Here is a 21,108-nt window from a genome sequence, read left to right as displayed (position 1 = left end):
CCATGCTGCTGCTTGTGGTCCAGTTCTCAATATCATTTCAGATATGAACAAATGGGTCTGAATCTCCCTGACAGTATCACTACAGTTCATCTATTACAACAGCCTAGACCCAAAATCCCAAGCTCTGCAGAGCAGTTCCTCTGATGTGCAGACTAGCTATGCTAGATGAGTAAATCATGAAGAACATGGTAGGACAACATTTTATAAGCCTTTTTGTGAGGAAAGGGAGACACTGTTGAAAATTACCTAAGTCTGAGTTGAAAGAAGCCAAAAAGCAGTTACAGGATAATCTCCTAGGGAAAAGAGGAAACTAGGTATTGTATCCAATGTTAAAGAGAAACTACAGGATGTTGAGTACCACTAGCTTGGTAACTTATGCCATCCTCTGTTTAATTTCCAGGATGTAAGAATCAGAAATATAATATGCTTAGAACATTATAAATAATTTCCGTACTAGTAGCTTGTAGTGTGTACATAGTAAGTTCTGAGACTTGAAGTCTGTATCAAGAAACGCTAAATCATTATCTGGCCAATGCCTTAAGCTAAGTACTTGAGGATCAAGTGCCATTTTAAAAATTCATGTTAGAAATGCCAGCTGTGAAGTGCAGGAACTGAACTGGTAATCCCAACAGAAAGAAGTACAATTGTTCTGGAAGCACAACCTTGCCCTCCCATCAGGGAGTAAAGCTGTAAATATACCACTTTAGGGAACACTGCACTGGGTCACTGGGAGAGCAAAGGACATGAAGTTCTCCACATGACCATTCAAATAATAGATACCTATTAGATACCAAATAGATACCTACCTCAGGTCCCAAGCTACCACTAAGAATATAGGATCCAGTGCGTGAGAGAAGAATGCATACACAACAGATATGCAAGCAACCGCCACAGGCTGCTGTTTACATTGGCCACCTGCCACTCCCAGCCACACTGCATGCACCTTTGAAATGCCGTGGGTGCCACCAGTCACTCGGATGAAGAACCACCTGCAAAGTATTTTCGGAACTTCTCAAACTAATCATCCCATAGTACTCTAAGGTAAGACACTAGCCCCTCCGCAAGTGTAGCAGTTAGACATCCTTACAGTGACGGTAACTCCTGTTGTAAACTTCTGGATTTGACCCCTAGGAGCTTCAGGTTGCTAGGTGTACCCACGTACCAACACGGTCTGGTAGCCTACACACTGGCAGTGAAATTATGCACAGGTTGCTCTAGCTAAATTCTCAGTTTACACAGTGAAAGCAGCTATATTTCATACTCTCAAATGAGCGTCGCCAGCATTTAAACAAGATATGCTAATGTAGACATACAAAAACACCAACTAACATGCATTTGGCTAAAGAAAAGCTCTAACAATCTGCTGAATTATGGCTTAATTCTGCCAAGTGTCAAGTTCCCATTTGGAAGCGCCAACCCCCTTTAACTTGTCTTCACTGGCTTTTGAGGCTATAATGCACACACAGCAAGTAGTAACAGATCTGATCTTTCCTGCTTCCCACCACCACCTCCATGCCAACTGAGGTATGCCCAACAGGCGTACTGAATAAATTATATTTACTGAACTCAGACTACTCATTGAATATACATCTCCATGTTAGATACCCACCACAGCAAGAAACAGACCGTTAAGAGAGGAGTCACCTTCTGTTATTCCTTCTCTACCCAACAGTTAGTGTTACCCCTTAAGAGACAGCAGGTTTTCATTTGTGTAAGACACAGGATTTAAAAGCTAAGTTTTTAAGCAAAGAACACTGACAAAGCACATCTGAAAAAGCAGAAACAGCAAACAATTTTTTTAGCTCAGAAGTACATGAATTTAGTTAACAGAAGTGTCTTAAACACCCAGCTTTACCCTCTAGTCAGTTTGAAGTGCTACACTGCCAACCCTCAGAAACTTAGGCAGATGACCAAATATATCATATATATGCCCCTTTGAGAGTTGAAGCCAGATCCTCTTCTTTTCTAGAGTTTGTCCACAATTCAGAAACAGCTAGAAGTTTCTGAATTGTGGAAGAAGTTGAGGTAAAACTATCAGACACCAAACTCAGATGAATAGGCTACTGAAATAACTTTAAAATCTGCCTTATTTATGAAAAAAAGTTCCAGAATATACTGTTCTTGAGTTGTTACATATGGCAATCAAGAACATTTCAGTGCTATTACAGAGCAGGCATCCAGCCTTTCTTGTAAAGTGAGTGCGATACTTCATTAAAGATGCACACCATCCACCGTTTAGTGGACACACAATAAAGATTTCGTCTTCTCAGAATGGACATATATAAACACTATTCACAAGTGCTTAAATCATGAGAAAACTAGGAAATGCCAGACTGTCTTTTAATTAACAGTCCAAAGTTAAGTATAGGTCAGCCCACAAAGAAATGTACACCAAGGTGTGTGCATGTCTAAGCATGTGCACATCCCTCACTGCACGTGTTCAGAACTGAAAGAACCAAATATGTTACAACATTAATTTACTTGGTTTACATCTTCAAGCACAGGAATTGTTGCACATCTTTTCATCAACAGGACTGAAGACTGATTATAATCAGGATTTTTAAACTGCTCAAAATTCCAGCACATCAGATCATAATGAAGTGTAGTAAACATGAAGGTATATCAATGGATCAACATGCACAGTTTGGAGAATAGACAAAACTTCACATGTAGTTGAATTTGTATATACTGAAGTACATTCATGTTTATCACATAACACTTTCAGATTATTCAACATATATTATTGCTATTTATACTTGTCATTACAATACAAACTTAGTCAGAGTCAAAATCAACAAATACATACACATACATTAAAAAAAAAAAAAAGTCAGTTAATGCCTTAGATTTAGGTCTCCATTGATTTCCACGAGATTACTTCAGACTTCAGTGCAAGTTTCCAGGAAGCAATGTTGATAGCTTGCTTCTTCTGCAACACACAAACTTCTGGGTATTCACACAGGGAATCCATCAAATTCAATGGCATATCGCACCATCGGCTGTAAATACAGACTTCCTTCAAATCCTGTATGAAACTCGACTTGATCTGCACAGTCTGTCAGTAATACAAAGATCAATCCCTTCAAGCACAGAACACCAATAATTAAGTTGCTTACTTCATAGCTGCAGTTTGTATTTGAAGTACATCAATATCCTATTTCAACTTGTTCTGTCACAAGCACTGTCCTTCAAAGCCAAATTCTGGGCAGCATCAGCAGTTGTTTCTGTGCAAGGGTCATCTTTTTCTTCTTCTTCAGGCTGTTCTCCAGGTTTTTGGACAGATTCCACAACTGCTGTGCTCTTACTGGTATTGCAGCCCATTTTGGTCTCAGTCAATGAAGGTTCTGTGATTTTTTGGTAGAAGTCTATAGAAGGCTCACTGCATTGAAGGAATGAAGTACAAGGAAATGAACTCCTAGCTAAATAGCATTCCCTATTGTATTGTTAAGAGCAAGTATGTTTGGTTTCTGTGACAACACACTGATCCTGCTAATCAAGCACTGGCCAATAAAGAGCTACAGTTTAATGCAGCCAGCAAAAGACAATTTTTGCTGCCTTTCTAAAAAGCCTATGAAACTGTTCTTCACTCATATTTTTCCTAGATGAGTAACTCATGATTGCTTTGCCCAAGGAAGCCTATTTTATTTTATCTTCTAAACACTCTATAGTTTAGTTACTAGGAAACAGTGCCTTGCTACACACACACAAAAAAAAAAAAATAGTCACAGCAGCAAGTCTATATATTTTTCTAAGCATTTTCAGTATTGTAATCTATACTACTAGGTTATGTAGACACCTGACTTAAGACACTAGTCTTGAATAGAAAGCTATGAAGTTATACAAATCCATGTGCCCAAAAACACTTAAAATATCAGCTTGAATATTAAGTCTAGTACAAAACAAAAAAAAGCATCCCAAAAATCTCACTGAAGTAGCTGGAAGTTTTCAGCTGAAAAGCAGGAGTGAATGAATACACTCAGAACTCAAGCATGCCAAAAACAGCAGGTCTCTACCAGAAGCTAAACCAATAAGCCAACTGGCATTCTAACCCAACATTCAAACAATTTTCTAATAAAAACTTACATACAATGAGCTCACAGTGACTGGCTGACTCCTATCATCTATCTGCTACAAACTAAAGCCAGTAGTACCTCCACGCGCAGGTCAACTTCATTGGTGTGTTTCCCCCTATGAAAAGAGTTATTAAAAAAAAATGCAGAGATATGTTTAGCTAAAAAATCATATTGATATTTCACACAACTATATAGTAGGTAAGTGCTCAACAGTACTAGACCTTATAGCCACAAATTGAACCCCACACTAATTAACTTGATCTTTCATAATCAGCTATTCTTAATATAACAAGCATTGGGACCACGGTTGCAGGGTTGCCAGTACACAACGAAATAGGCCCTTATTTTCTAGACCTAGAAAAAAAAAAACAGCAGTAAACTTCATTACTGGGTGTTGATCTGCATATGCTTGCAAACAGTAATAGAGATACATTAAGGTGAGCTGTCTTAATGTGAAGGATGTCCATATGGGGAACAGGGTACAGGTGCCTCAAACATGCTCAGCAGAAATAAAGGGAAAGTTGCTCACTGTTCCTTTGAGGCAGAGGCTAAATATATTGCATGATATTTAAGATTCCCCCCAAATTCAGGAGAATCAGACTTGTGCATCTGAAGCAAGTCCAAGCACCACCACGCAGTTTAACTGCACAACTCAGTGCTTCTCAGATGACTACTGCTGCCCAGCTACCACCAGGGACGTTGCTCTCTGCTTCGAGGCTTTTGTGTTATGTTCCCTTTTACTAACGGCTGTTAGGCAAGAGGGTGTTTTGTTTACATCATTTACTACCTCCCATTTTATTCAGCTAACATTAGGAACACCCACTTATCTTTACAAGCATTGATAAGCCAAGTTACAGAGCAGGAAAAAGTTATTTAAAAGAATATTACATAAACTTGTGTGCTCCTTAGGTATATCTGATTTGCTAGTTGAATTTCTACTGTTACTCTTGGCATTTAATTGCATGTGCAGCATAGACACCAGAGCAACCATAACCTAGTCACTACATTGTAGAATTTGTACCTGCCAGATTGATTTAAGCCAAAATGTCTGATAAAATGAGAGGAATATGGAGCTGTTCAGAATCTGAAGGCACGAGTGTATTTTCTGGGTTTTGTAGGAAAACAGGAATATGACTCTACACTTCTGTATTTCTGCATTTGAGTGCTTAATCCACATTAGTATACTTCCTCCTTTGAACGTGATTACTCCTGTGAAAGCAGAATAGTTATAAGGATGTAAAAGAATCGGGCAAAAACTGATTCCCAGAACTCCTTAAGTCTGCCTATGTAGGAATTAACAATTCTGGAGCATTTACTGCTCCACCTTTTCAGAACACTACCTCAAATTCCCCACTAGATGGTAGCTGAATACTATGCTGATTCTGCAGTATTACACAGCCTAGAGTAGCCCTAGGAGTTGCACCTGATTACAATTTTTAAAGGATTACTCCCAATATCTTTTAAGAAAAATAAAACCTTCCCAGAGGTGGCACTGTCTTAAATATTGACTGATTTACGTTTCACAGAAGTTTTGAACCAGGAAGTGAAATCCATTAATGTCATGCCTTTGGCACCAGTGAGTCTCTTTATGTGAGCATGGGCTTCATCAAAATTGTAGATCTTGCTAAAAATGTACCTTGTATCTTGTCACAGATGGCTTCATCATACATTTTTCAGAAAATAAGGGAAGGGGTACTACAGGAAGTAGGATAAAATCAGTTTAGGTGGGAGGGAAAAAACTGTCCAAATGCTCTCAGGCATGAATACTCATCACAACATGCAAGCAAACTGTAGATGCTCTCGGTTCTCAAATCATTTGTTTCGAAGGTTAGCAGCCAGAAGCCATGGACCCTAAAAGCTTTGTTAGCATGAGAACCTTAATTTTTGTACTTGAGACGTGAAGTCTAAGTCTGTTGTACTGAACATAACAAGTTTAGGCCCAGACCTAGATACCATTCTGGTTACAAGAGAGAACAGAGAGCTTGGCACTGCAGCCTTTCTGAACTGAATGCACCCACACCCTGCGCCCTGTTACAACCAGTAGTCTAGGTGCAGCAAGAACCCTTCTTATAGGGGCTGTACACAAAGGGGCTGTACAGACAACCCTTCGGACCAGCCTGCAGGTTGTGGCTTCATTGCCTGTAAGGAAGCTACGGTGCTTACAGACAACAAGCCAACACCATTTCAACTTCCTTGAACGGCTATACATGCACCTTTCACTATCACTGTTAAAAATAGTCTTTATTATTTTTTGGCAACATCTATGTCCTTTTCTCTTTCTTTTTCTTTCTCAACAGAAAGCAGGTTTGGATAAGAGGCACAAAGATAATTACACTGTCCTGCAATGGTAGTCTACTTCGGCCTCATTGCAAATCACTTGGTTCAGTCTGTTCTGTTTGTGATAGTGAACAAATAAATGCCTGTTTGCCAGCTTTTGCCATCAGAAATCTTTAGAATATCTTGATTTAACATATTTACTTCCTTCTACTGTTAAAAGATAGCATTTTCTGGAAAGCTCTTCATTACAACCCCAAAATTAATATTGTAAAATTCCACAACAAGTTTCTTCAGAACAAGCAATCAATCATTCAGCTGAAGTACTCGTGTCCTGCTTGTAGCAGCAGGCTCAAGTTCAGTGCAATTCAGATAGCAAACGTCACATATTAGAACTGGACAATAAATGCAGAAGAAGGTTATCTACAAGTGTTTGAAGAAGGCTTGAGGTGTATTAATTACACTTCTAACCCATTCCTCAAGTTTCTGGCCCCTCTTCAAACTGGCCGCGCATTGTTTTCACATCTGAGTAGCAGTCAACATACCGATGTGCTACAAACTTCAACAACTACACCACTGCAGCAAATTCTTGTTCCCATAGCAACACTACTAGCTTTCCATCCCATGTTTCCTTTAAAAAAACTTGAAATGCGTAATAACCAGGCAAATAGGAAAGTCTACTGCACAGTAAGTTCAGAATATTGCTTCTCCCCATCTTTATTGGATTAATAAGCTAAAACAAAGTCTTTTTCCTTTGTCTGTCTAGTAACAAAATATTATTTATGAACTACTTTACAGAAATACCCTAAAAGCAACAAAGCAAGCTGCACATTGCAATATACTGAGCATGCTGTGCTGCCTTAAATGAGTATATTCGTACTCTTTTCTTCCCATAGAAATAAAGGAGATCATCTCATTAAACTCATGAGTAATCCACCTTCTCCAAGGTGGAAAGACTGCCTAGGTAAACCTCATTTACAAGGACATCTCAGTGCTTCTTTTAAGATGTGAGTTTATCAACAGAAGACAGCCTCCACATGCAGGTACATAATCAAGTTATTTTAGTTTTGGGGTTACCATAAGGTATGACTTCCCCACTGCTGTTCTCTGTGCTTCCTTTGCAAATAAGAAGTGTTAAAATTTCCAGTGGCACAGCACATGCTGTCACCCCTCCATTTCTTTACCAGAGATTTCTGAAATTGAATGGCTCAGCTGGAACGGTGACACTCCAGCCTTAGATTAATTATGGCTCCTTAAGAGGATAGCATAAGGAACAGATATTAAGTAGTTGGACAAGAAATGACTCCCTGGATCCCCAGCCCTCCTTGCCTCTGAGTCCTAGCTGCTGTTCTGTTGCTGTCACACACGCCCATGTTGCTGTACACCAAGAAGGAGGAACCACGACAATCTGTTCTCTTGAAAAAACACAAGCTGTGTTTGGCTGGCTAAGAAAAAAAAGTCTGTCAAGCTAGTAAATATGTTACAGTACTTGACAATTTTACCAAACTAAGTTTAAGAAATGAGCTTTTGGAATTTGAGTGAGCCATGTCACTCTCTGAGCCTTGTATTGTATGCTTCATGAACATCATAAAGGGAGGTATCGTTGTAGAGGTAGATGCCAAATTCCTGCTATCTGCTAGGTGAGGGAGAGAAGCAGCACGTCTGCAATGAGACATGACAGAGGTAAGGACCGGAGAGTGTAAGCTTTTTCCTCTTTCTCCAGAAGACTTACGTCTACATAAAAAAGGACTGCCAATTTCCTACACTAAATGGGTATCTGTCATAAGCCTGTTTCCTGTTGCACTGATAGTCTTGTTTCCTAGTCTGATATTGCCAACTCAAAATTATGTCCATTAACGATTTCACAAGTAACCAGCCAGATCACACAGCTTCCTTACACATTGACGAGTAGGAGAACTCTTCAGGATCTTTAAATATCAGGGACTGCATTGCACCTTAAGTGCAATTTCACAAGAAAAGAAACCAGTCTCCTCTTGGCAGCTAATGAATCCTAGATAATTCACACAGTTTTTGAGCAATCCTGAAGCCTAGATTCATGTGCCCTAATTCCAAAATCTGCATTAGAGCAGAGAATTAATGGGCTGTTACACAGCTCAGCATTGCAGAAGTGAGAAGCTGGATATTCAAGTACTACCTCAATACCTATAATACTATGTCAAATACAAATCATGTCAAATCAGTACCTGCAAACAGATGCAAGAACAAACACTTTAGAAGTGAATAACTGTATTTATTAGAGGTGTTAACAAGGCACACACTTAGAAATAAAGATCCCTTTTAATTTAGACTGTTCTAATAGTTAACTAAATAGCATAACTTCCTGTAACAATGAAGCAGAAAGCAAACATTTTAGATTGACAAACTGAAATCATGGTCTTTGTTCCAAATTACCAAGGTGAAAAAAAAATGCAGCATGGAGGCAGGTCTTATACTGGGGACAGAAAGCATAATCAAAAAGAAAGAGAAAAAATACAGAGTTCAGGCTGGGAGATTCAAACTAAAGCACAGGCTGATAATGATGAGCAAGTGCTGCTTTTCCTGTAGCTCATGAAAGAGCTGGGAAGTTTCTAAGGGGCAGGGGGGTGCTGGGGTGCAAACACATGAACCCAATTATTTCAAGATCACAGCAGGATCTTAGAGCACAGCTTCATAACCTGGGAATTCCCATTCTGCACTCCTCTCAATGCACGCAACTCTCAAGTGCCTTCCCAGTTTCCCTTCACATGTAAGTATTGCTTTAGCTACCTCAGAAATAAAGAGTTATTGCCCAGGCATCCACTGCTACAGTAGCAGCATTTGGGGGGTCTAGAGGGTTAGCAATCTGCACAACTAAGTGTAAAAGCCTGTTAAAACATTAGCACAAGCAAGTAACAAATTCCACAAACCTGCTGTTCAGAGCTTCTAAAATTGTTGTAATATATTTTGCATAGTACCTTATCTAGCTGAGCTTATTTGTGACTCCAGTTGTTCCATTATTTAAAATTATTAGAGGTTCACGAGCTGTAGTTATTAATATAAGCATCCATATCAAACATACTCTTTGTAGTTTAGAGGCAGCATTCCTAAGCAGCCTGATACCCCCACCAGATGAAAGGCCTTAAGTAGGAATAAAACATAACCTAAGCCCGTTCTATTGCAAGTTTGAGTCCAACTGAGATCTTATACCAACTGCAAAGCTGTGAACCAAGGCTTTAAGTATGGAAATCACCTAAAGACTCATTAAAAGTAAATATCAAGATGACAAATTCACAAATTAATTCCAAGACCAACGAGTACCTTAACATTCACTTTTGTCAAGTGGGAGATTTTGTTTTGTATTTGTAAGCTAGAGCAGCAGTATTCAACCCAATTTATTCCAAGTCAAGCAGCTTGTGTATTGAAGGGGTCAACCTGTACAGCTGGAAATAAGCATGTTCAAACCCAACAATGACACTGGTTAAAAACATTAAGATACACATAGGTTAAACAGACATCAGACATTTAAAATGCTGTTGGTTCAGCACGTTCATGAAAGAGCTACAGGTTAACAGCTTACGTCAACACAATCAATACCCTTCCAAGTAGAGGGTTATTTTCTTTTATCCCTTTGTAAATAGCTTCTTAGTCTCTCCTTTCTGTTATTTAATTTATCCAATCCTATCTTCTGTCCACTGCTACCTTTTTCCTCACCAAACACTCCCCCATGCTTTGGCCAGTGTAGCTATGTTCATAACCACCAAGCTCTGCTCTTGTTCTTCCATGCCCAGAAGTTCCAGCTGCCCATAAGAATTATGCCCACTGCTTTTGAATCCTTACAACACAATTATATACACCACTATATAGAAATAAGATTCTTTAGGAGTTGAAGGTGCAAAGATCCAGAGCAGAATTTTGTAACTAAGCTACGGAAAACTGAACAGAAGTAAATTTAGAAGAATAAAGAGCAGTACTTCTCTGTGCCTTCTTCTATATTTGAGAGTCTGTTCAACTCCGTGCAACAATAAATTTGAGATTATCCAACTGGATAGTTGGTTGTTATTGACATAGTCAATATGACTATTGACATAGGCCCAGTAGTTATTAAATCATTCTCTTGAAGGTTAAGAACAAAACTTCTAAACACACCAGTTCCAAGCCCTGCAAGCATCCCATTCTCAACTCAGAACAAACGTTCTACGTGTGCTAGCATCTGTCTGGCAGGATATGGCCAACAGCAACGACCAGGACCAGGACCACTCAAGTCAGAAAAAGCAAAGGCAACAAGTAGGTCAGAGCACCAGACAGTACCATTTTTAAGCAATCTAAGCAAAGAGTTTTCTTCTCTAACAGCATCTGAACATAGATCAGAAAGTTTCAAAGAAAAATGCCCCAAGATTACAAAACACATTTGTCTGTATCACAGGTGAAGAGCCTCCTCCCTGCTTTAAGGGACTGGTGTTCCCCTCCTCCCATTTCACACTGAGCTCTTCCCTGCAATAACAGAGAGACATCTTGTTTAATTCAAGTGATTCCTAGTTCCATCTTGAAACAGCCCAGTTTGGGACAGGCCTGAACTGGGGCAGGGCAAAACACTACCATGCGGCAAGCAGCTGCAGCAGGGCTTTGGGGTCTAGAGCATAAGCCCCTATTTCCAACTTTGCAAAGTAGGTTTATGATCTGGAATTCAGGCTCCAGTCCTCATATAACTGACTGTTAATAGCCAGCTAATAGGAGCCAGCCTTTACAAGGAGCCAGCTACTTGGGCTAGCTAGTACTGCCAAGTCAGACCATACCACTTGGACTGCCTACCTTTACAAATTCACCGTAACACTCTGATGTAGTTAAATGCTCACCACATGGGATAATATCAGATTTGGTGGGTCACACACACTTCCCCTGGACAACAGTTACAGAAATTTTTTTAAAAGGACTCAACATGGCACACAGCAAGTGGTATCTGGCTTTGATGCTACAAACGCCTTGACTTGAAGACAATTGCTCACATCCCCACAGCTCAGTCTGAACTGCCAGAACTCAGTAATTGTCACTGGGATATCAGGTTCTCATTGTTTTAAAAGAAGTCTCACTTTTTGATATGTCCATCAGAGAACTGAAAAAAAGCAAGTTAATATTCTTCAGATAAAACCTATTCTAGAGATCGCAAATTTATTTTACCTTAGTTATCAGAAGGCTTTTCTTAGTCTGCTGAAAGACTCTACACTGTCTATTCATTTCCCCTGTAACCCTTTTTCTCACTATTTAAATGACTTCATTAGCTTTTGTAATTCCCCTCCTCCCAGCTTGAGTCATAATCCTGTAGTGTGTATGCTTCTCAAAAAGAAATAAAAAAATTACATATAAGTACAGCTTTTCCCCAGCAGATTCTTATGACTCCATTAGCTATTCACGTAATTCAGCTGTGAATATGCCTTGCCTATTCAGCAATACATGCTTTTCCGTAACACAGCTCACAAGTTTCTGTGCTAACCAGTAGGAAACAATTTCAGATCTGAAAGTCACTATGGCAAATTGGAAAAACACCTTGTTAAAACACATTTCTTCAGCAGGCAGTCCCTAAAATAACAGCCATTCTTTGGGTTGCCTGTCTTCCATTTTCCACTGAGAAAAATCATTCTAGACCAAAAGTTTAAAGTTTCTTTAAATCCAACAAGTGCATGGACTAAAGGTAACCAATACAAAAACCAATACAAAAAAAAAAAGTCTCTCCTTTAGAGTTCAAACAGTTATGTATTGATAACTTCAGTATTAGACCCTATACTTTCATTTTGCTTTAAAGGACAGGATTAAATGAACCCCCCCCAAACACACACACACACAAAAAAAATATAAATAAAAAAGCAGTTTGCAGAATTAGTAGCAATTCACCCACATCTAATCATTCTTACAGGAGTTAGGCCTTGAGGCAAAAGAATGCTATCAAGTGTAACGACAAACATGTTCTTACTGCTGTTTGCCATACTTATTGGACATAATAAACTTGATATGCTGGAGGCTATAATTAATCTCTACTAAGTGAACACTCCTCTTATGATGATTTGTCTACTGAGCTGTCAAAGAACAATTAAGGCTTTGATAAGTAAATAAATTAGTTCATTACAGTCCCTCTTCTTCTTTAAATGAGCTCATAGATTATTATGTGGCTCTCCCTACTCCAGTCATCAGCAGCTACAATTCTTGGACCCAAAAGCTAACACAGACACTCCTTTTCAAACTTCTACATTCAACTTTCTCCATTACTTCCACTAACTTCAATTTCATGTTGTGTTTAAAAAGAGTTTGCAATTTTTAGTGCTAAGAACTAGGTTTTAAAATGAATGAGGCTAGACAGTAACAATATTATTTGCCTTCTGTTGCTAGACCTCAGAGCAATGCTTACATCTCACAAGAACGTGCACAAAAGTAAAGTTGCAGTGCCCTCTTGTGAGCAGTCAAATCTCATTTTTGCAGAAGTACTTTCAGCAGTGATAGGGTGAGGGGGGTGCAGCATTAATGCTACAAACTGAGCCAAAGTAGAAGCATTATACTTTTTAACTGGTTACCTACATATGGACACACACAGAGTTCTCCTGCTTCCTGAATAGCATACCTGAAACCAATGAAGATATTTGTAAAAAAAGTTAAATAATATTTAAAATCAATTGAACTTAAGAAACAGGGGAATAGATTCATTCATTTATCCCTTCAAAACTTTGAAATATGAAAAATCAATACCAATTGCTTCAAGCTGTTATTACGGGCCACAATCTTGTTTTATTAAATACCATTAAAAAAAAAAAAAAAAAAAACTAGCATGTACACACACATATGCAAGAAGCTTTCCCTACAATTTAAGCATTAGGTAACAAGTGATGAGGTGCTGGAGGTTACAGCAACTATTGTTGGAAGTTTAAAACAAAAAGGGAGCAAGGATGTTGTAGTAAGGAGTGAAAAAGCAATAAAGCAGTCGAACCAACAAGCCAGTACAGCCAAATGCAATCCTAATTCCTAGATGGCTGTGAGGGAAGCATCAGGAGATGGCAATTAAAGTCTGTGCAGATAAAGGAAGGCTACTCAGATAGAACAGACAGTTAGAAGTTCCCAAAGGTCAGCGCTCTGTCATCACAAAATCCAATTTCTATTATGCATCTTTAGGAAATACAAGTACAAATATCTGGATATTCGCTTTAGTTTTGTGGCATCAGTCACAAACTAGACCAGTGACAGAAAGCTCAGAAACAGTACCTCACAACTGCTGTCACCTAGGATCCACACATTAGAATTAACTTTCTGAAATGCAGCAGTCTTTGCCAATATGTATTTTGTTAGAAAATGCAAATTTTGTTTCTTGTGCACAGAGCTGGTTTACTATGCACAGTAATAGTCAACAATTCAATGAAGACAATCACTGCTATGTTTAACCTCCACAATGTTTCCCTACAGTTTCCTGAGGTAATGTTTTAAAAGACCTTTAAGCTTAATTTTGCCATATTCTTGCACTTCATGACTAGTAGTTTCACAGAAATTAAGCTTAGCATGAGAAACACAAGCCAAAACATTCAAAAGTTCTTAAAAGTTCATCTTACCACATCAACTAATCACTTCTAAGCTGATATTAAATATTTGATTTCAGCCCAGAGAGTCAAGGTCCAAAGGAGCTTCGTTTGTTCAGGCACAGATCCAAAGAATCATTTTAACTGAATTTAGGTGCACGGGTCCAAATTGCTGCAAAACCCCAGTGAAACGAAAGCACTCTTCAGCGACTTCCTAAACCCTCTGGCAGACAGCCACATCTCTGTTCTACCTTCAGCTCCCCAGTTGAGAGTTTCAGCACTGCAGATGGGGAGAGCTGCTGCTGCCTGCTTGCACTGCTCTTACAGCACGCTGGGATCACTAGGGATTGACGAAATCCCTGGGACCAAATGACTGCTGAATCCCACACAGCCTACCCTGAATTTGTCCTCAACGGAAGAGATGTAAAACTTTCTGTTTGCAAGCTGCACCCTCCCTTACTTGTTCCATACTTAAAATTGCAAGGCAGGCTCAGCAGAGCCACTGCTGCTTTGCACTACATGAACCAACGCGGTCTCTGGTCTAGACGGGATGATTTCTGCAGGGTGTATGTTTTGGGTGCTCAACTGCACAACTCACAGACATTAGCAGCTACTCCATGATACCTCAACAGCTCACAGGATGATGATTTGTCTTGTGACAAGCTAAATGGAAACAATGAAGTTCACACAGTACCAAATTTATTTTACAGGTAACTTGAAGACCAAGTCTTGTGTCTAACATATACCAGGCCAAGTTCACTTCAAAAATACAATGCATACACCAAAAAAAAGTCCAAAGTTAAAAGTTGTCTAAGACCAGGTGAGTTTCACCCCAAGGTTACAAATACAGAACTACAGAGAACACATTCTCACTTTCAGTTTCGTGATTACTTCAGTATTACCTCAGAGCAAGTTTGAGGATGTCTTACCCAAAGTCAACACTGACAAGAGACTGAATCACCGCTTCATCGTCAGTTTTACCAAAAAACCTATGATAAGCCGCATTCCTGTTGTCAGGCAGCAGAACAATTGGCTTGGCATGTTACATCATCTGGATTTATAAAACGGATGCCTGAATATGTTGAAGATTGCACAGGAGGTTTCTGAATATGTTCTAGGGATCTGAGGTTAGAAAGCAAGCTTCGAGAAAGGAAGCTCCTGCCAGTCCCCCAGACTGTCCAGGTCTCTCAGTGGCAGCCCTGTCTTTGAGCAAAGCAGCCTGTCCTTCTCACTTCAGCATCTTCCAACACAGATGTTAAACACAACTAGTTCCACCATGGATCCCTGGAGTATTTTATTCATTACCAGCATTTGCGCTGAGTACTAAGTACTCCACACCTGATCATCCAGACAGTTTTTATTTTCCTAAAGTCCAAAAAAAAAAAAAAAAAAGACAAAAAAATAGTTTTTTGTCCATGTAGAGCATAAAATCCTTAGGCATATGAGTATTGCAGGAGATCGTATGAAAAGCCTCGCTGAAGGTAAGATAAATGACATCCACTGGTAATTTTACCTTAAAAAGAATGCTTTATAGCCTATAAGATTAGAAGCTCTTGCTTACCAGTAAAAGGACATCTTTAACTTCATTACCAGCTAAAACACAGCTTTAAAAGAAAATGGGCTTCTAACAGCTACACAGTTATCTCCAGAACCATCACAAGAGGGCAGCAGAAGCTTTCTACACGTACAAAGTTAAGCCATGCGGCTGGTTTGAGCACCAGCTCACGCAGCCCAGTCAGGCTCTGCAGTTCCCAGTGCCATCAGACAGATGAACGCCTCACACAAAACTGAGGTACCAAATCCAAGTTCTTCCAACACCTGCCTGTGGCGGTAGAGCTTTCCATACACAATTCAGTTTCCAGAGTGTATTTCACTGGCTTGGTATTACAGAAAAAAAAAGAAAAGGAAATAAAGAGTTACAGAGTTATTATTAGCAGTTCACTATTTGTTACAGTACACTTCACATAGAAAGAAGAATAAATAGCATTTTACGCCAGAAGACTGCACTAAAACTTAATGTTTTAGGAGTTTACTTCATATGCCACTCACAACTGATGACACTAACATGAATTTCTTTTACAAAGTATATATGGGACTCAACATTCAGAGGTGCCTAAGAAAAGCCAGTACACGGATCACACCAGCACCAGAGTTAGTATGTTTCATGGCAAGTTTTCAGGGGGGCACAATACTAACAATTGGTTTTACAACTAGTTTTAGACCACAACAGCAGTCCCGAAGCTAGAACCCTAGTATGGTTAGTGGAGCTACACGGGGAAGTGCCACAAGCCTATCAGCAGTAGTGTGTAGTCACCCTAAAGCAGTAACTCTGTTTATGGGGTAACTTCCAGATGATAGTTTTGTTACTCCTTCAAGAGAGTTGCTTCCCTACAGCAGTCCACGAATACAGCAGCTGACAAGGTAGTAACTTACTCTGTTTTGTACACTCAAGCTACCCGAAGAGTTGTCTAAGCCTCCTTTTTAAGTACTCTGAAGTGTTTCCCTATTCAGTACTCAAAATGAGATAAAGCCCTACACTGGCACTGACCTGTCTTCCCACTCCTTCCCAATCTTTCATCAGAAGCCACAAGTCCTTAAGATGTATCTGATTTTCCTATAGTATGAGCTCACTGTTTTCACATGAGTAAGAGAACCAAAAACCCTCACCAGGGAGTAGAAGCTACCACTAAACCCCTGCCCATCTCTAAAAAGAAAACCCTGTGGCTATAATCTTTGAAGTAGTTTTCCCAATAGATTTCAGTAGATTTTCTTGTCTTATAACACCTGAAAACAACTGTGCTTTTTTTTTTACTATCAAAGTAAGATTTCTATTACCAGGGCAAGTGGCAAAAGAGAACAGAAGCAAAAACAAACAAACATAATACTTATTTTAGTAGGAGGCCGGCTATCATCTCATAGCCGGGAAATAACCTCCAGAAAATAAAAAATCTTCAAGAGCATAAGATTTCAAAGAAAAAACTACACTTACTTTAAACCCTGCAGTCAAATATCAGGTAATACCATATCCATTCAATTTTTGGTAATGTAAAGAAACAAAAAATCGAGCATGAAAACAAGAAAAATACAACAATAATAATTTATTTTTTTTTACTACATGTTCTCAACAACTGGTCTACTAACATGATTTTAAATACTCACGGCTATTTTCAGATTATCGTAGCCACTTCCAAGATACTTCTGGACTTATGAATCTCTAATACGTTTCTACTTCAATAACATCTCCTTACTTGCTATTTCTAAAGCGATTATCTTTACTTTCTTTCTCTTGAAAACTCCTCCCCATTTGACTCCTCTATTGAAAAAAAGCAGTAAGGCTTCAGTGCTATCTTATGTAACGCAATGAGAGACAGGTGACCTCAGTCCTGTGCTCCACCTGATCATCAAAACCTCCAGTTCTGTTCTTGAATCAGCTACCTTCTTCCTAACACAAATGCTTAGCAGTGGTTCTTTACCACAGTTCCTGTTTAGACATGATCTTTGCAGACTATGCTTTAAACCCTGACTCAAAAATCTCATCTCAGCACCCAGACTCACAAAGTATCCTCAGTCTACCAAGAGATGAGTGATTCTCTCAAAAAGGAGCACAGCAAACAGTTAAAAAAAAAAAAAAAAAATCCACAAAACTGGTTACTACCAACAAATCCCTAAAAGAAAAAAGGGCTTTTTTAGTTTCTTACTGAAAACAGGACTTAGACAAAAATACTTTTTCAGTAAGTTCAGATTCTCAAACGTTCTCCTCTCATACTGCCTATTTCATGGCAGACTTCATTTTAGTACTACAATTATGCTTTTATCAGCTAGCAGTGTACTTGTGACTGTCATTGTGGCAAGCGGAGAACCAAACTACAGATGTAGGTGTTGGAGAAACAGCAGTGGAAGCAGCATTTTGATATCCCAACTGCAGGGTTACTTAATTCACATCAGTAGTTTCCAACTGCCAGGCAAACTTCTAGGACATATCAGTCAGAATCAAACAGTTTGGGTGCCGAGAGGTTTCCATGTTACAAAATAGGTTGCCTGCAAGTATAAACAGCAATCAGATTTTTATTTGCGGTTATTTATGACAATATTCCATCTCTTTTTGATCCAGACCCTTGGATGCAATTGTCCCCACACACACAGTCAAAAGAATTAAACTTAGTGCTAACCTAAAAAGATTTATAACCATAGTCTGGTTTACATCTGCCTCTGCAAGGCCATGAGAGAAACCATCTGCCTCTACGCGCTCACTTTGCATCTGCAGTGTTTCACATCTGCAGGTGTGGAGCACAGCTCCTCCGTGCAGGAGCTCCCGTGTATATTTCAGATCAAACGTGTTTACAAACTGCCAGCCGACAACACAACAAAACAAAGTAGACCTCCCCAGCTTGAACTGTATGGGAACCTATGACTGTAAATAAGTCCAGAGGTAAAATAACACGAGCTTACCCTCACCCTGCAGATTTGTTAAGGGCTCCAAAAGTAATCTGAAAGTGTTCTCCTCCATGTTCGTGCAGCGTGTTGTAAAGGCAGCGCACCGGGTAGCCACGAGACATCAACCAAGGCCCAGTCTGCGTGGCACTGCAAGTCCTCACCTGCATCACAGATTCCTACCAGGCTTCTAGAGAGTGTCGACAGAGACATATGAAGAGTTGCTCTAATAGCTGCAATCTGTGCAGGCAGCCGCTGTTTGCTTTCCCAAGTCCCACAGAGTGGCTACAGAGAAGGATCAAAGCAGTCGCTGTGGCAACAATGGGATCTCAGCAGCTGATGCAGTGCCTGCAGACCTCATTCCAGTCCTGACCTCAATACCCCTACAGCAGCTTCCATGGATAATCAAAGGACAGGAAACCAGGCAAGTGCAGCAATCAATTTCCTCTTTTTTTTTTTTTTTTTTCTTGGAAAATTTTATCCTGCACCCAGACAGGGTAAAAGATGAGCCAGTAAAGTGTGGGACTTCTCCTCCTACAGCCTATGATGCATGCAAGTGGTAGGTCCCAAGGCAGAACGAGTTGCTGGAGTTCTGTGGGAATCCAGAACACAAACATGCGTGTGCTCTAACTGCTGTAGGTAGGACATCCATAAATAAAGGAGGGGAGACACACCGTATTCTTCCTACTTTATCAAACCCAATATTTTAGAAGAGTCATCTGTATGTATTGATAGATCAAAGCATTGCAACTAGCTTGTGAGGGAACAGTGGTGGTGAGAAAACAAATATCTCACAAAATGTATGAAACCAGCTAAAATTATAATTGCTTTAAATACTGGTAGCCTTTTGGATGGTGATATAAAGTGACAGAAGTTTAGCGAAATTGAAAGAAAACATTTAGCACTCTGCAGAACTTCTGTGACAGTGATCCCCAGAACTGATGATATGTTTAAGAAAATGAAACCCCAAACAAAAATCTACATTTAACTCTGCACATTTAAACAATCTGTGTTTTTTTTTTCCTTTTGTCTAAATGCTAAGAGATTCATGAGATTCAATTTTCTTTTTCAGCAACAGAATAACCAGTCCCATGATCCTGTTTCCAGTCATTCATGTGATTTATGTGATTTATCATTCTAAGCCTGTGTTTTCAACTTATGACATTACCATTTAAACTATCTACATCTGAAAACCCTTCACACTGTTATAATTGCATTGATAGCTTTATTAAGGATGCACTATGATTGGCTGGCTAATTGTACTAAGAGGATAAAGGTTGCCTTTCTTTTGAAGAAATACTTTTTCAGAGAGAACAGAAAAGTAGAGACATATGTGCTTTCTTCTCAAAACCATGAGGACAAAAAAAAAAAAAACCACCAAACAACAGGCACGTTTATTTTTTGAAGTTATCTTCCATTGTTCATCAGAGAAAACATACAGAAGCAAAACCTATAGGGCTGGCTAAAAGAAAAGAACTTCTAAGAGAACTTTAGCATAACTGTTAAAAGCAGTCAGAGAAAAAAAAAATAAAGCTTTAGCAATGAAGGAAGCGGAAGAAGGGAAATAGAATATTAGAAAGCTGAAACTTCAATTGCTTAAAGGTTTGCATTTTGAAGTAATGGAGAATAAGAACCTATCTTATGTTTCTATCAATATAAGCTTATTTAAGCTATTTAGAGATCCTAAAATTCATGTATTATGACATGTAGTTATCTGAACTACGTAAGAAATCTGATATTGGCTATAATAATAAGAACTCTTTTTAGAAGACAGAAGCAACAGGTTGCAGAGAACTAGAAGCGCGTCCCTAGTTCCCTTCAGCAGGCTGCAGAGGATGCCGAAGAGGCAGATCCCTGCTGCCCCTCCCCGCACAGCCCATGCAGTCCTCCTGGGCACCACGCTGAGGGGAGGGCGACTCTGGGAATCCCCCCGCACTGCTTTGCATCTTCAGTCCTCGGGGGAACCAAATCTTCTCGCTGAGGCCTCCTCTGAAGAGTTGTATAACCGCTCACCTGGGGAGCTTTTAATCTCCCCCTGCTGCACCCGGTGAGGCAGCAGAAGCCCCAGAGCCGGGTGCCCCTTGCAGCCCCCCCTGGCTGGAGGTGATCCCCTAAGGACTCCTGCCCAGGACCTGTTAAGAGTCACCTCAGTGATATGATCTCTAAGCGTTTTGTGAGCTGCTACTCCTCGATTTGGATCTCCAAATCAATACTCGACGTGTGAAGTACTCGGTTTTGCCTGCCTGCCCCAGACGCCAGTCAGTGTGGCAGGGGAGCCCCAGGCGCCGCGCTGGCACACCCGAGGAGCCCCTGTGGAGAAAACCCCGGCCCTTCGCGGCGTGCCCGCGGCCCTGGCGGCGCTGCCTTCCCACACCCACCCCTGCAGGGCCGCGGCTGCCACGCCAGGACCACGACCGAGGCCACCGACCCGCAACCCCCCCCCCCCCGGCCGCCCTCACAGAGCGGGCAGCAACCGCCCCTCACAGCCCCAACCCCCCTCTGAGGGCTCAGCCGGGAGCGCCCCGGGACTCCCCATGCCCGCTCCCCCCCCGCCGGGGCCTGCCGGGTGCAGGCGGCGGGGATTGGCCGCAGCGCGCCGAGGGGGCCATGTTGGCTGGCCCGGCCCCGCCGCCCGCGCTCCATTTTATCCCCTCCTTCCCCCCCCTCCACTGCCACCGCCTCCCCTCAGCCAGGGCCGGGGGCAGGAAGCCCGCCCCCCCCGCCCCGCCCCGCGCGCTGGCCCCGCCCCCTTTTCCTCCCACCCGCGGGTCCCCTCAGCCCCGCGCCGCCGCCGCCGCCGC

General features: G+C 40.7%; 1 long non-coding RNA gene across 2 annotated transcripts; it reads right to left on the bottom strand.

The window, feature by feature from the left end:
- Positions 1 to 2,326: 2,326 nt before the first annotated feature.
- On the bottom strand, positions 2,327 to 21,063 carry LOC137862023 (uncharacterized). Of its 2 annotated transcripts, none has more exons than XR_011100012.1 (3): positions 17,036 to 21,063; positions 4,084 to 4,188; positions 2,327 to 3,379 (listed from the first exon to the last, which is right to left on the bottom strand). It is a non-coding gene; the product is annotated as an uncharacterized lncRNA (long non-coding RNA). The 2 variants fall into 2 exon arrangements; XR_011100013.1 differs by having other exon boundaries at positions 4,088 to 4,188.
- Between the last annotated feature and the right edge of the window lie 45 nt (positions 21,064 to 21,108).

The sequence above is a fragment of the Anas acuta genome, chromosome 10 (genome assembly GCF_963932015.1).
Source record: "Anas acuta chromosome 10, bAnaAcu1.1, whole genome shotgun sequence".
Taxonomy (NCBI): domain Eukaryota; kingdom Metazoa; phylum Chordata; class Aves; order Anseriformes; family Anatidae; genus Anas; species Anas acuta.
Note: the sequence above shows the minus strand (reverse complement) of the source record. Positions and strands in the feature narration are given on the sequence as shown.